General features: G+C 34.6%; 1 protein-coding gene across 8 annotated transcripts in view; it reads left to right on the forward strand.

The window, feature by feature from the left end:
• sick (sickie) overlaps positions 1-16,115 on the forward strand; it is a 306,579-nt gene that overhangs the window by 154,967 nt on the left and 135,497 nt on the right. The window contains exon 1 of one of the 8 annotated variants that reach the window (XM_073080105.1): positions 49-144. The exons of 5 other annotated variants lie outside the window; for them this stretch is intronic. The gene's annotated coding sequence lies outside the window, so the exon portion shown is untranslated. Of the gene's footprint in view, positions 1-48; positions 153-16,115 lie in introns of those variants that run through there. 2 more of the 8 variants (XM_073080107.1, XM_073080106.1) reach the window with 2 other exon arrangements.

A 16,115-nucleotide genomic window follows, 5' to 3' on the forward strand; every position in this document is an offset into this window, starting at 1 on the left:
CGGAAGGGGCGAAGGCCCTTTCAAATGGGATTCCGTCTATCGCGCGGTCGCAATGGACGCGCGAGCACGCCTGTGCGTACGCGCGCGCTACGAGTAATACGTCGTGTCGTGAATCGTGAACTGTGTTGTGAACTACTGTTTTGCGTAACTAAGTAGTTCTAAGTATTTATAGCCGTAACTCTAGCCAACTGTTTGTGGGCTTAATGAAATCTAGTTCTCTTAATGTTAATGTGAACTTTCAGTGGATTTGAATTTGTTTTGTTGTTTAAGATCGGTTTTGGTGCGATTGTTTTCTAGTTGCGCGAATTTAGTATTTATGTGTAACGTGAGATCGTAAATTTTGGGTATTTTATGAAATAACTTATTTAAGCTAGTTACTTTAACAGATCGTCAGCTAAAGTTCAGTAGAAAGTATTAAGAAGTGACGTTGAAGAGGATGCACAAAAAAGTTTACTTATCTATTACAGTACTTAACAAAATTTTGTTTACACTTTTTAAATAGATATTTAATGTCTGTGTTGGTTACTATAATACGTATTTACTAAAGAAATACTAGCTACTTTATTATTAAATTTACTTAAAAACTGTAGAACAATGAAAAAGAGCTTAAGTTATTGTTGGAAAGTTACGATATTGCAATTGCTTAGCTACGAAAATATTTATTGTATAGATATTTTGAAATAATTTAGTTAAGAAATTCGATAACTTAATAACAATTAAGTGCAACAAACAATGCTTTTTACAAAAAGCTTGAGTAATATTTAAAACAGCTATTGATTTATTCGCAAGCAGTTTAAACGAACGCAACTACGCATGAAGTTTACTTATTTAACTTTTTAGTAAGACACTACATCCAACTATTTAATTAAATTAAAGTAGCAAATGCAATAGGCACATCTTCTAATCCATAGTTTTGGGGGTCATCAATTGTTATCTTTGACAACTAAGTTAAAACGCCTGTTGTATCTTTATCTCTCCTTTATCACAACTTTGTTTATTGTTTCATTCCCACTACTTTTGTCTCTACATCATTTTATTTCTTTTACTGTTAAACCATTTTATCCAGTATGTATTATTTGTCTAAGAGATACGATTGTTTATGCGTTTGTGTGAACTCCCAAAGTATTTCTAGTAACGCTATTAGTATCTTAGCGGTTGTGACTTGTGATACCTTTTTTCTGCTTCACGCGGCGAAGTTAATTCGAGTGTAGTCGTTTTGTTTACACGAGTGTGTGATTCATGTGTTGCGTTACTAGATGAACCTACAGATTTAACTTGACTGGCCTTACTATCAATACGTCTATAATAAACCACTAGATGCATTATAAGATTAACTATTTACCGTTTTCGCTCCTTATGATTAATCAATATACCTACGAGTATAACAATGGTCTGAAAATTGACATTTGAGAATCTCTGCATATAACAAAAAGTGAACTTAAAATTTATTGACGAATCGCTCCAGAATATGTTTTTAAAGTAGGTAATCAATAAATTTAAGATTTTAATAGAATTGACATTAAAATATTGAGTTACTTAAAATAAATAGTTAAATATTGCCATTTAATGCATTTAAAAATATAATTGACAAAGTACAGAGAAAAATAATATCATTTTAGTAGAACCATTCGAATTTGTTAGTATTATGGGTAACATATTACCAAAGTCTGTCTGTATATATGCCAAAATACTAAAAGAAATTTGAAATACTGATTTAGTCCTATGGTTCTTCTACTAGAATTTTGTGCTGTGTAGTGTAATGTAATTTATCTTCCGGAGTTTTTTATTTCTATTTGTAGGATCGATCGATCCTTTTTATATCAAGCTACATACTTGCGTAAAAAGAGCTCCAAGAACTCTTTAGTGCCAACATTAATAAGGCAAAAAATGTAAAAGTTATTGCTGTTTTCTTTTCGCTCAGGTTAAATTTAAAGGTATGCAAGATTCTTATCTTATCGATATGATTATCGTATCGATATGATAACTTCACGGAATTTACATGTGTTACAGTATTTCAAACAATTATTTTTGGACATTTTTGCAAATATTTCGTAAGAGATGTTAGAGTCAGGTATATTTTAATGAATATAATTTTAGAAGTAGGTTTTCTTTACGTAAATTACGTAATGAAGTTAATTCAAGTGAACTCGACAGGATTGCGTGATTAATGTCGAACTTTGTTACCTGTCACGCACTTAAACAGATTTAAGTCGATTTTATTCGACTCATTGGTCTCATCATATTATCAATGATTTAATCTCACGAATAACGTACTAGGGTTAACGTTGTAGAAGCTTTTACACGCGACTAAACTTGCTATACAGGGAACGCTAGGCATTCTCCTGTAAAATGTGTGTGTGTGCGTCTTATAGTTAAATTAATTATCACTTGCTTTAATGGTGAAAGAAAAAAATGTGAGGAGACCTGAGAGGTCTATATAAGTTAGAGTATAGATTCGCTCTTGGCTAGCGCGGTGGACCGGGCATAGGCCCGGAATAGTCCTTCACTTTATGAAAGTAGATCCGTGCCCAGCAGTGGGCAGTAAGGAGCTGATGATGAAAGTGGTTATTATGTCAAAATAAAACAATTTATTTTGCAAAATCTTTTCAAGTCCTATTTCTAGGACACATCTTTTTATATCAAACGACTGAGCGCTCACGCAAACAGTTAGTACGTAAACAGCTTTGTATTTTTAGTATTCATTCAACGAAACAAATTAGTTTAGAACAGAGTTAATTATAGTTTCCAATGTTTAATTTCGCATACAACAGATCTCATTAGCGATAATGCTGTTTACACAGTTGTTGCTTATCTATTTGTTCCGTTGTAAAATTATCTGACGCTAGCTGATTTAAAGTTCCGATCATAAATCGGTGTCAGTTTTTTGTCGTATAAATAAATATTGACAGTGAGACATGCCAACTTGGACTAATAACGGGTAGCATGCATCTTTGGCCGGTTTTAAGGTAGGAGTCCGGTCCTACTTGTGGTAGATTATATGAAATTCATAGGCGGCACTGACTACTTACCATCAGATAGATTGCATGCTCTATTACTCGTAGAACTTTATGAAAAAACTATTGTAAAGACATGTGCTTTTAAGTTTTCAAAGTTTGTTAAAGACATGATGTTTACCTACTCGCATCTCCACTTGGGCATTGATTTAATTTTAGTTAATCGATGGTTAGCAGCTGCTATCCCAAGTAATGACTTTTTAGATTGATTATTAAAAGAGATAAAATACTAATTTGTTAATTGAATGAACATGAATTCACTAGTACATAGGTTCCCTTAAATGATTATTTTCTTTTTTGGACGATATCTCAAGTAACCCATATCTCCAAAATCTTTAATAAGAACTTTTTACGTACAACCATCTTCAAATCCTCTAATTGATCTCAGCCGTTGTTATTTCCTCGTCTGCCGCGAAATCTCTTATGCAATTTATTCGCAATACTGGCGATACGTATCGAGCTATTCCTGTACAAGTTTTGCATTTTGCACAGCACACGCAATCAGTTATCTCGCCAACCTCACGCCTACAACACTGCTCTTGTGAATAAATTATGAATATTATTCATTAAACTTAATATATTGCACTGGGAATAGTTTGCTGCTTATCGAAGTCTGGAAATAACTTTTGTTTTTTTTTCGTTCTGGAGCGCAAGCGATTAATTTAAATTTATTGTTACAAAATACTTACATTTTGTGAATCTGTATTAATTTAATTTATTTTTCATGTTTATAACAAGTGCATATTTATCACTCTATTTGTTAAATAAGTCTTCGATTATTATTATTATTAGGTATAGTATCTGTTAAATATGACACATCCAATCATTCAACAGTTTCGTTGTTACATTTACATTGTAACTTGCCGCAAGCGAAGTCGCACTCGTTACTTGTTAATGGAGCACAGTATTCGCAATATCCCGAGGTGTCTGCACAAGATTTGCGTTTTACTTATTGCAATACGCTGAATTCCAGTACTCTTGTCTTAACTTACGCCTACGAGCGCGGTGTGTATTTTCCAGTCGTATAAGTTAAATGTTATAGGGATTTAAAAAATGTAAAAGTAATGTGGTAAAATATAATGGATGGACACGGACAGATGAAGGAAGACTGGGCGAACGGAAAGTGGAATGACGGACGGACGTAGAAACGGACGGAAGAATAGACGAATAGAAATACGAACGGACGGACAAGCGACTTACGGAAGAACACTTACTAGACGCGATTTACAAACATTTTAATAAAATAAGAGCATAATTCTAAGTTTACAAATCGGCAGTTACTTCGAAATCACGGACAGAATTTACCTTTATTCTATAGCTTACAAAATAGGCGGTGCACACACCTACATGTACGGAGCTCGTGTTTTACTTATTGCACGAAACGGCCCGAGAGCCGGTTATCTCGTCCTGCCTCACGCCTACAAGGCGACACTGACTCCTCGCGGATAAATAACATCATTCATTAAAACTTAATTGCTCACGTAATTGCTGCTTTTAATTGAAAATCAAATTACCAGTGCAGGCGTGCAGATGTGTATGTGAAAGAACAGTACGCTTAATGGTCGAGTAATTTGCAGTTATGTTTTGATAAGTTTTGTTAATGGTGCTTATTTATCGGCCAAGTTTAGGACGGTTTTTGTAGGACTAAAAAGTTGCGGAGTAGGTACAACTCTTCGTACTCTGAGAGCGGCGATGTTGGTACAAAGATATATTGGGTTTCGCATTTTTCTGATATGAACTTCGTACCGAACAACAACCAGTGTCATGATCGCTTCAATTTTCTACTTAGTGGTAAGAAGTCATCAATGACATAAGTTTTTTCTATTTGTAGTAACTACCATGGGTGGCAGTGACCACTGACAAATATATAAATGAGCTAATAATTATTTTACATTATAAAACTTCTAAGCTATTCATAGGAATACAAGCAATTAACATTTTAAAGAATTTCTCTTAAATAGTATAGTAATAAGGAATAGCGTTTATTTAAAATAGACTTCCTTAATAAATAACTTGACACAATTTCGGTTTCAGTCGGTATATCAAACCGTTGTCATAGGATTATTTATCAAAGTTTATCATCAACAATAAATCATTTATCATAACAAGAATGATCCGGTCGTGTCCAAGTCATTTGCTTCTATGCAGATGTAATGATATTTTATATTCAGACGATGTTTATCTATTCTAAGGTACATAAATGTTCTGTCAGTAGTATTTAATCATTGCCAGCTAGCAATATTTCACACGGTTGACAAGTTTGGCGATAAGGGCTCCAGCAGACATGCTACTTTTAGCATTGGCGATCTACCATTTCGCTGCTTTTCGAAAGCTAGATGCAGCGATCGAACTCTACAACCTGTACATGGTTGAGCTCCGGTCGTAGTTACTTTTGGACGCTCAATGCAGCTATTGAACGCAAACTTAGAAACGCGATACAAACGGCAAAGGTGGCAGTACCACGGAATCGAACACTCCGGCGGCACCACCGCCACACCTATTTTGCCTAATCACAGCAGCACTATCTAAGTGTGTGTAACAGTGTTACACACTGCTGTGTACTGATTTGAAGGGTGTGGTAAGAGAGTCATACTCTTCTGAGGCATTCCAACTTAGTCCTTAGAGATAACGGTAGCTGAGCTCAAGCAGGAATCTAATCCTATCTAGGGTTGATTACAGATGTCTATGGGCGGCATTAGCCACTTACCATCATGTGGACTACATGTTTGTTTTTTTAATCCTATAGTATAAAAAAATCTAAACGATATCGCGACCGAATACTTATAGTAAGTCAACCGCAATGTAATCGCTAAATCGCGAATCGCCGTTTCGAAAAGTAGCTAGTCCGCTAATGCCGTAAATTCGCTTGAACAACAGAGTAGCGGGCAACCGACTCTGGTGTAAGATTACAATCTCAGGTCGTGACTATAAGTAAGCCTTTCGCTAATAGAAAATCTCAATTCTTGTACAGCATTGCACCTAGGTCGTAAAATTTTAGTTATATCTTCATTTCACGATTTCTTTTTGCTAGGAAAGTGGAGTATTCGTTTATCTTGGGAACATAAGAAAGTAGGAATGTAGGTATTTCATTTTGTTCGCTTGTCTTCTCCGTTATGTGGAAGTAAGCTTATAATAGGTTGTATAAGCTAAATAAGTCTATGCTATAAGATAGGTATAAATTAGACTTTAAATTTGAAGTTAGTTTACAGATATTGAACATTTTGATTAACATAATAACAAACTGACATATTTATAGATATTTTCGAATAAAGATTATATTGCTCTTCACATTTTTTGTATGAATAATGAGATAGCATTGGATTGCAATACAATAGTTTCATGCAAATTCTTGGTTGCCCACAAGTGGTTACTTCCTGTTATGTGATCGAGGTTGTTCTAAACTTTAAGGACAATTACTAGATAAAAACAATAGTAACGAAGTAAATTTAGTAAAATACAAGTAACTACCTTTATAACTATGTTTCAAAGTTTTTCTAATACAAGATCTGATTCTGAAACAGTAGAAACTCTCTCTCATTCTAAAGTATACCACTAATAATAAACTTTGAAGCAAGCGTAATGCTCTATTTAAAGACAGTAGTTTTTACTTTAGAAAGGAAAATGTACTATTTTTTTTTTAATCTCGTAGACTTGCATAAATATACCTTTTATATTTAATACGGAACTTTTAAGTGACATTCAAACGCTCTTTTTATTTCTTTCTAAAACTATTAAAACATTACCTACAAACGATGAAACATCGCAAAGTATTAAAATGATAAGTTTTTATAATACTCCAAACGTGTAAAGCTTTCCAACCTGATAATTGTGAATTGAGGATCAGATCACAGTGAATTATATGTCCCAACGTCCAGACATTAATTGGTAGATAATGATAACTTGCCACAATGAGAGTTACTTCTCAACATTATCTCATTACAAGCCATATGCCTCCCGTCACACATTCCGATTAGCGCTAATAGGTCGTTGATATACACGTGTCACGGTTCTATCTCCGCTACTTGTCATCGCTATCTCTTCTGAGTAAAGAAAAAGGAAATATCCACTTGTTTGTATGAAAGGTTAAGCTTCGAGGAACTCGGGGAAGTGTTGAAGTGGACTGTCTAATGAGAACTTTATGACTAAAGTTTATTTTCAAAGAAAAATAATTGAGGATTTATTTCTGTGTTGATTGATATTTTTATTAATGTGAATTAAATTTTTGGAGTTATTAAATATCTACTAGATTCATATTTTTTCGAGGCAATTAATTGCAACAATAATTGGTAATTAGTTTTTAAAAACAAAACCATTATAATGGTTGCGTGTGGTTCGATTTGTTTCATACAAATTAAAAATATAAACTAATATATAAACGTTGTTCATGCCTATAATTGGCACTCATACGAGCCTTATTATTAGTACTACTATTAGTACTATTATTAGTACTACGTTATATAGTACTTAGAAGTAGTGTACTTCTAAGTACTATATAACGTACTGTGCGTGTTGCTGTTGGCATGTAAATAAATAAATAAACCTAAGTGCTTAAATTTACAGCCTATGTTAATTCCATAATTTAGACGAATTCTCACCTCACGCCACTTAACATACAAAATTCTCAAGCCAAACGACTGGAGGGCATGTCAACATTACCTTCCGTAATCGGGTAACAAAAACATTTGTTTCAAGCAATATACTTTATATCCATTATTTCACAAGGTATTTACGTATAGTCAAGTTACTAAATCAATTTTGAATTGTTTAAATGTTGTTCGCACTCTATAAGGAAGGCGTCGATTGGAATTTGTGATTTCAAGAAATCGTTAGTATGTTAAACAGCTTTGGATATACGTTTATTGAGCGAAACCTGTTTTGGTGCGACGTGGGCGTACGAATGCACTGCAGTCCACTGCAATGCAACAGGGAATGAATTTCTAAATGAGTGTTGTGCTTATTTTACAGGCAGCTTTATCGCCGGTTTATTTTTCAAATACCTGTATCGCCTCTTTACTGCGGGGATTAATGTTGAACGCCTCGCAATTTTGTAACGTCACGCCTATCTGGATTTTTGAGCGTTAATGAGTGGAATGTGAGTTACGAACATACCGGTATTTTTTCAATTGCAAGCAAATAATGAAGAACCATCTTGTCTACACTAATATTATAAAGAGGAAAACTTTGTTTGTTTGTTAGGTTGTAATGAATAGGCTCACAAACTACTGGACCGATTTTAAAAATTCTTTCACCATTCGAAAGCTACATTATTTACGAGTAACATAGGTTATATTTTATTTGAAATATATTTGATAAATAGTTTTTGAGGCGGTACAAAGTTTGCCGGGTCAGCTAGTGTTCTATAAATTTCCTAACATAATACTTTATGGTATTGTGTATCTATTAATAATTTCATATTTAAAAAAATGATAACATATTGAATATTATTCACTATCAATTCTTATTTAACATAATTTGGACATCTAAAAAAGATAATGTAGAAATTTGCATAAAATTGCGAGCTTTCAACTAATGATATGTAATGAAAATATAAGCTCACATTTATTTTACAGCTATTAAATTGAATAAGCCTAATTTATACTCGTACAATTTCACAAAATATGCAACACATTTTAATGTAGGTACTAGGTAGCACTAGCACTGCAGGTAGTTTAAACTGTGTAGGTACGTGAAACTCATTTCATGAACTGTGTTGCAGGTGTAGTTTTTGAATTTCCAACGCAACTTTAGTTCAAATGCAAATCATTTCCCAGCAGACTAATATCAACCATTCATATTTTACCTTTATTAAAGGCAATTTTGGTGGGTGTTTGCGTGTTTCGGAGGACATGTTAAGCAATAGGTCACAGTTACTCGTATCATTGGTGACAGTTCAAAATTTTCAGGAGCTACTAACTAACATAATCATCATTTATGATAAATTGATTTTATATGACATTTAGGAACGAGACGAGAAGGCAGGCAGTCGATGGTACGTTGTCACTGCCGATCATGTACATAAGTAACTAACTCTATACAAAAAAGGGATTCTACATACAAATCGGTCTTACCATACTGGTTTTACCACCTGTAAAATTTTCTATGATTTCCATTTTAGTCTTATTAAAGCATCTGTGATCGAAATCCTGTAGGATTTCTTGATCTTGTTACAGTTTGTTACATAAATGTATGGGCGGTGACTGCTTAAGATCAGGTGGGCTGCAAACTCGTTTACTGTTTCTATTAGATTAGATCAACCGATTTACTGTGTCTCTATTGGACTTGTCTTCTTGGATAAATAGTGTTTAAGATATAATGTGACACGCTAGCCAAGTTAATGATAGGAGATTTGACTAACGTTTGAGAGCTTTGTGGAGAGTTATCTAAAAATAAAATGCTTTTATCTATACAATCACTGCAGCAGCAGTTCGGAAGCAGCAGTTTCAAACGACCCACTAGCCTTTTGTTGTTAATGGTCGTCAGATACAGCGGAAAATATCTGTTGTAGGTATTTCCAGAAAAGGTAGGAAACAAAGGATTATGTGCAGCATGAAACAAAGGATATTCCCAGTAAACTCGCATCGTTATGTGTTATTTTTGCACAAACGACCGACATTATTTTCGCACCACTTCTTTTGCGGGAATTTCGATTATAAAACAATAGTATAACTCAATTTGTTGATACGTTATAGTAATATCGTTGCAAAAACAGTTTCGTATATATTCGTATATGTTAATAAGGAAATAAAAAACGCGTGTTAATTACAAAACATCACATTGTGTTTATAAATTGAAATCGATGTAAATGAAACGATTTTAATTTACTTCGGACACAGAAACCCGTAGAGTACGTAAAGTGGTGTTTGAAAGTTATCGCTATTTGATAACTAAAGTTTAGGCCAAGTCTACCAAGTGTTGGGAGTGTTCTACTACAGCAATATTGTCATTCATACAAAATATATGTAAAACGAGACCAAAAGTTTTATTCTAAAAATAAACACATACTTAAAGATACAGTAACATGCGATTTTTACGAGGGCTCCGATATCTTCTAAACCGCGTAACTTCTTTTTTATAGTCACCCAAACAAAGAAACAAGGTTACCATCGAGTTTATGACGTTTGAGCATAAACAAAAAACTGAGTTAAATATAGGGAACATGTTTGCTAGTTCAGTTTCGTTTGTCGAGAGAGGGAGGGCTGCCACCCCAAAGATTCTGCGCCCCCGTCTCTGGCATAACAATAGTTCACACGAAATAATCGATAACACCCATAGCAGTTGAAAACTGAGACCCCTTTTGGCCATTTCGAATGAGTACTTAAGCGAACATTATGGCATTATCATTTTTCTCCGGTTTTTACAAAATACAGCTGTGATTAACGCAACGTTCATATTTAAGAATCTCCGTTGTTTGATTGTGTTGGTTGCTTCTTTACTACTCCTAATTCTTTCTTGAAGTAGTGTGAGTAGTGTCAAGCAACCGTAAACGGAGTTTTTGGTCTGTTTGAATGTTCTCTCTCACAGTCATGAATATAGATTTTACGATCTGAAGATTGACACATTATTTTTTGGACGGACTTGAAGTTATTCAGCAGGGTTTAGCCGTCAAACTGTTAACTCTTTGTCAATGAAAGTCGTCGTAAATAGAGGTAAGAAATGCCCAAATATTGTACGAAACGAGCGATTTCTTTTAAATTGAGTTCTTTTTAATTTATTATAGGAAATTGAAAGTAAATTCTAATTCTTGGTATTTCTTTCTTATATTAATGGGCGTCAGTGACCATTTGACATCGGTTGTACCACAGATTAATAAATAGTAGTTGTTTGTAATGCATGCAGGTTTACAATTTCTGATAAACAATATTAAAACAAAAAATTGCTATGAGATACTGAATTTCGATCTAACTGCAAAAGCGCTAAATAATAAAATTTTGACTCGATAGAATAGAATAGCTTCATGTCAAATGGCAAGTTGATCTATTCAGTAAAGCCAGAGTATTCCAATAAAAGCTTGCAAAATTCAAATATTCCATTTGAGAAACGCATAAAAATTTAGCTTCGTCTTGCTCGAGGGTCAAAAAGCAGAGGGGAGTGAGTGATAAATCTGACTTAGTGTCGTGAGTCCGCAGTTCCAGCACAGGTACGGATTCGCCTAATGAAAATGTATGGGAAACGTCGCTTTCCGGATTTTGTCAAATCCATTTGGACATTAAACTGTATAGGGTTCCGTGCGCAAAGAATAGAAACAGGACTCCTATTACCAAGCTTCCGCGGTGTGCCCGTCTGTCACAGGGCTGTTTTTAAACAATGATAAATAGACACTTGATTTTTTTACAAACTGTGTAATACTATGGCCGCTATGACAGAAAATATTAAAAATAAAATATAAATTTGGTTCCATATTTTTCGGCGTTATTCGGATTATCTACTGAACCGAAGTAGATAAGTACTTTCAATGTTTACAATGCATATCTTCTATAGAATTTCTATAAAATTTATTTGTACGGAACCCTCAGTGTGCAGAGGTGCGACTCGCACTTGGCCGACTATTACTGCTGTGTAATTCACAGCTGTGATCCTCACACACAATTTCGGCATTGTCTTTGGAACCTCAAACTTCCACTTAGACGCGTGAGTCATTTTTGGTGAACCTTTTAGATCCCTTTCTATTTTTTCAACCTTTTTCCTTTAATGAAACGTGCAGACAGCGAGTCGTGTAAGTGTCGAACTTTTTGTACAAAAGTTTTAGGTTATCGCCAAACTTCCTTTTCAATTAATTTCTCGTTCAATTTAAGTTTTACGTGACTAACTTTCGTCCGTAACTCCATCCGTGTTGTACAAAAATGTAAATATTGCAGAAATTTTTAATGGTTTTCCAGTATCCTTTAAACTTTATTCAAGGTTATCATTGGGTGAAATGTTAAGATAGAGATTTTAAAGGAACAACGCAGAATTTAAGTTACACCTGCTAAATGTGAAGCAATGACCTAGTGATTGAAGTTCAAATCCCACGCACCTCTAATTTTGAAAAATATGTGCGTTTTAGAAATTAAATAACACTACGGATGACGATGAAGAAAAACATCGCGAAAAAACGTACACAACTGAAAGTTCTTTAAAAAAGTTGTGTGAAGTCTACCAATTCAAATTGGAAAGCGCGGTAGAAAATGGCCTTAAATCATATCACTGGGAGGATTTCCGCGCCCAACAGTGGTACAGTAATAGGTTAGGACGACATGCTAGAAGTACAAAATTTGCATAGATAGCTCCGCGGATTGATTAGATCATAACTGATTTACAAAGTTAGGCCATGTCGGGCACGGCCGGTAGATGGATATGACACCGAGCTGTGGCTTTTTCATGCTTTTGACGACAGATTAGGCTCTTTGTTTCGCTTATCATTGAATGGCAGTCGTTAAACTTTGTCAGAGGTCTTAGGGGCGGTTTAAAAACATCTAACACAGGTTACTGACCCGCAGTTGCCTTCAACTCAATTTTGGAAAGAGGACAAGCCAAGCGGGATATAAAAATATAACAATCAAATGCTTTTTACAACGATTGCAATGTTCTGATCAGATCATAAAAGCTAGGAGGTGCATATGAAAGTTCTTCATTAACTTGTTTATTAGTTTTCTAACTGTTATTATTATTTATAAACAACAAACATCAATATTCAAGTTTATTATAGGTATATACTAATTATTAAGAAGTTATTACAATAAAGTTCAATACTTCATACTTCATTTAAACGACTTTTTGCATAAACATTTTACATGTCAATACTCCACATAAAAATTTTAATGCAATTTTTGATTGCAATTTTTGAGAATAAATATTTAAAATCAATATGGGTGATTTATGGGGCATGGTGTGGAAAGGAAATTTTCCCACATAGAGAGTGGTGACAGTGCGAATTTTTTCCCAATTGGAATTTCACACAAAGGACTTTATAACACTGCTAACGGAACTGGGATAATGAAAGAGGATTTCGCTTTGCAACGCTTGCCACAAGTTAAAGGCGGCAGAATAACTGGAATTCTTACCTTATTTATTTACTTAACAAAAACAAAGAAATAACGAATGTTGTAAATTATTTTTTAATGATATTATTTGTAATGTTTGCAAGTTGTTACTTGTACCATGAGTTAAATATGAAAGGTCATTACTAAAATCCACTTTCCAAAATTGACAAACAGAAAATGTTTGTTTAATATTTTACAAGTTCCTATACACATTTGTCTGTTTTTGATTTCAAAAAACTCCACTGAAATTATAAGTAATTGTATGGTAGCAAAACGTAACTCATTTTAACATGGGCGACTTTTAGGAAACGGAAGTAAAGAACAATTCAACTACTATTGAATTTCTGAAAGAATTTTGTTATTTAACAAAAGTCTTAATTAATACTGTCATTTAATTCAACAAAACTTGGATATCCTTCGACCATGAATGCCTGTTTAGTACTCGCAAAATTTACGTCACATTCCCCATTCCATTTTGGATCACAATAGAGCTAATCAAAGTAATTCTTTGCGTATATGCGTAGACTGTAGATTCTTCTCTCTACCAAGTAAGCTACACTCAGAACTCATGAATTGAAGGTGGTAGAACCCTTTGTGGTTCGACTCCGGCGGAACCACCGCCACACCTATTTCTACTTAATAACAGCAGTGTTATACGCTGCTGTGTTCCGGTTTGAAGGGTGTGGTAAGGCAGCCAGACTTTTGCCGAGGCGTTCCAGGGGTAGCGGCGCATCAGTAGCCGACCTTAGGTAGGAATATCTAATCCTATCTTGGGTTGATTACTGATGTCCATGGGCGGCAGTAGCCACTTACCATCAGGTTAACTGCATGCTTGTCTGCTACTTCTATATTATATAAAAAAATGACTGCGTGCAACGTGTCCAAAGTTCCCACAACCAGCGATCTCCTATGACTTGCTTCTATTTCGGTCCGTTTCCCTCACGCCTCCCTGTTGCACAAACAAACGCCCTGTTTACTGCCGCGCATTGTACCGGCTTAATTAATTTGCTTTTATGCCAACACTTCGGATGCGTTGAATCATCATAAACGCGAAATATGATCGCATGCGTTATTTTATAATAATGGGCGATTTGGTATACTGGTGTTAGAATATTTAGTGAATTTGTCGGTAATACAAAGATTGTTATGATGGCGTGGACGGCGTTGGTTTCAAGTATCTGTTATAATATTTAGGACTTTATTTACATTGAAATTACTTATTGAATATTCTGCGTGGCCGTGAATTAACGTGGGACATGATTGAAAGGGGGTACATTGTATAGACTAGCATATAAGCCACAAATTGATCACAGATGTAATGTTGCACTGCTGCGTTCCAGTATACAGAGGTGCCTCCGTACATGTAAACTGAACAATTCAATTCAGGCAACGATTTATCAGAGGTAGCAACATTTTACGTTGTATATTTTTATTGACACTAATAAAGTACCTACATAAACACGCAGGTCCACAATAATCTAAATTCAGTTATACTAATATATCTGTTTTTCCCCGAATCGGGCCCGAAACTTTATACAAAGTAGTCCGATGTGAAGATCGAGAGATAATACCACACCGTACGTCGTAAAAATTAACTGAATGTATTTTCGAAATTATAGCTGGTGATAAAACAGAATGAAAATAACAAGGTTCAGTGCAGATTCAAATGCCTTCTGTATTATTATACTTAGCTTAAACGAGGGTGCGGCATAAATCTGTCGTCTCAAACAAGCAGTTACCTTGGACTTGACTGGTTTATGGCTAGAATTTCTTCCTCAAAACACAGGGCTGTACTTCTGGTTATTGTGATTGCTATAGATTGTAGAATAGGTAGATAGAACGCGTCGGTCTTGATAAAAAGCAAGTAGGTACGATTGAATGATATGAATATGTAAACGTACATGTTTACATATTCATATCATTCATATCATTATGTTAAAGACGAAGACTTTGGGTCATCCCTTTATCTATCAGCCTACGAAAGTCCACTGCTGGATATAAGCCTCTCTACCTAATCTGTATGACTGATTGGTCCTGAGCAGTCCTCTGCATTTCATCCGTCTACCTGGTAGTGTGGCATCCTGTAATGTTCAATTCGGTGTTTAAATAATATAATTAAAATATTAGAGATGTAAGTAACATAATACAAGAGCTCTAATATTTTATTAAATTAGTTAAAACATAGTTTTGTTTTATCAGCACACGTCTCTTTAGTCAGTAGCTATCTGTCTCCTAATACTTGCGATCTATCTGTTGTTTTCTCTTGAATCTGTGGTGTACGCAATAACCGCGTATATTATGATCTCGCTCTCAATCGCTATAAACGACAAATCTTAGTTCCCTGCTATTATTTACCATGACATATTCAAGCCAAATCGGACGCTTGTGCTCGCCATTATTTTATTAAGATTATGAACGGGTTAGTAGTGTGGTGATTTATGCATATAATGGTTTACCATTTGGAATGAAGCTGTGTGTGTGATTCGTTTGCGGTGGTATTATCGCTATACTTTTACCCACCTGCTAATGTTTATCTTCCAATGCTAATTCTTTTTCGAATATTTTTTGAGCGTACCTATACATAAATATATGTATGTATATTTTTTTCGGCACGCTCAAACGGATTAATGGTGAGATTCGTCTAAATTGTGGCAGTGATTTTTTTAAGCAATTGGGTTTATGTTTTATAATATTTTTCTAGCTTAACTTTGCTGTACTTAACTAGCCTATGTGATGGAAAGTGATCACTGTCATATGGACATTTTGTAAAGGAGTCGTCCACCTCGCCGGCTTTTAACTAAATTGGCAATTACACGACTTGTATCATCTAATGATACAAGTCTAGCTAGCTACGAGTAGATCCAACACATAATTGTACACCCAGTACAATGTCTATTATTGCGGTGAAAGAAAATGAGGACCTATTTATAATGTTACTTCTCACAATTAATTTAATATTAATTGTGTTCAACAATCAACCGAAAAATTAACAATAATTTATAAAAGTATTCTACTATTAATAATTAGGAGTTATTTGACGAAGATCCATGTTGATAAATTAAATCCGATGAAAACAATCATG

This window comes from Epargyreus clarus, unplaced genomic scaffold, assembly GCF_041222505.1.
Source record: "Epargyreus clarus isolate Ecla_fem2 unplaced genomic scaffold, WU_Ecla_fem_2.2 ptg000014l, whole genome shotgun sequence".
Taxonomy (NCBI): Eukaryota; Metazoa; Arthropoda; class Insecta; order Lepidoptera; family Hesperiidae; genus Epargyreus; species Epargyreus clarus.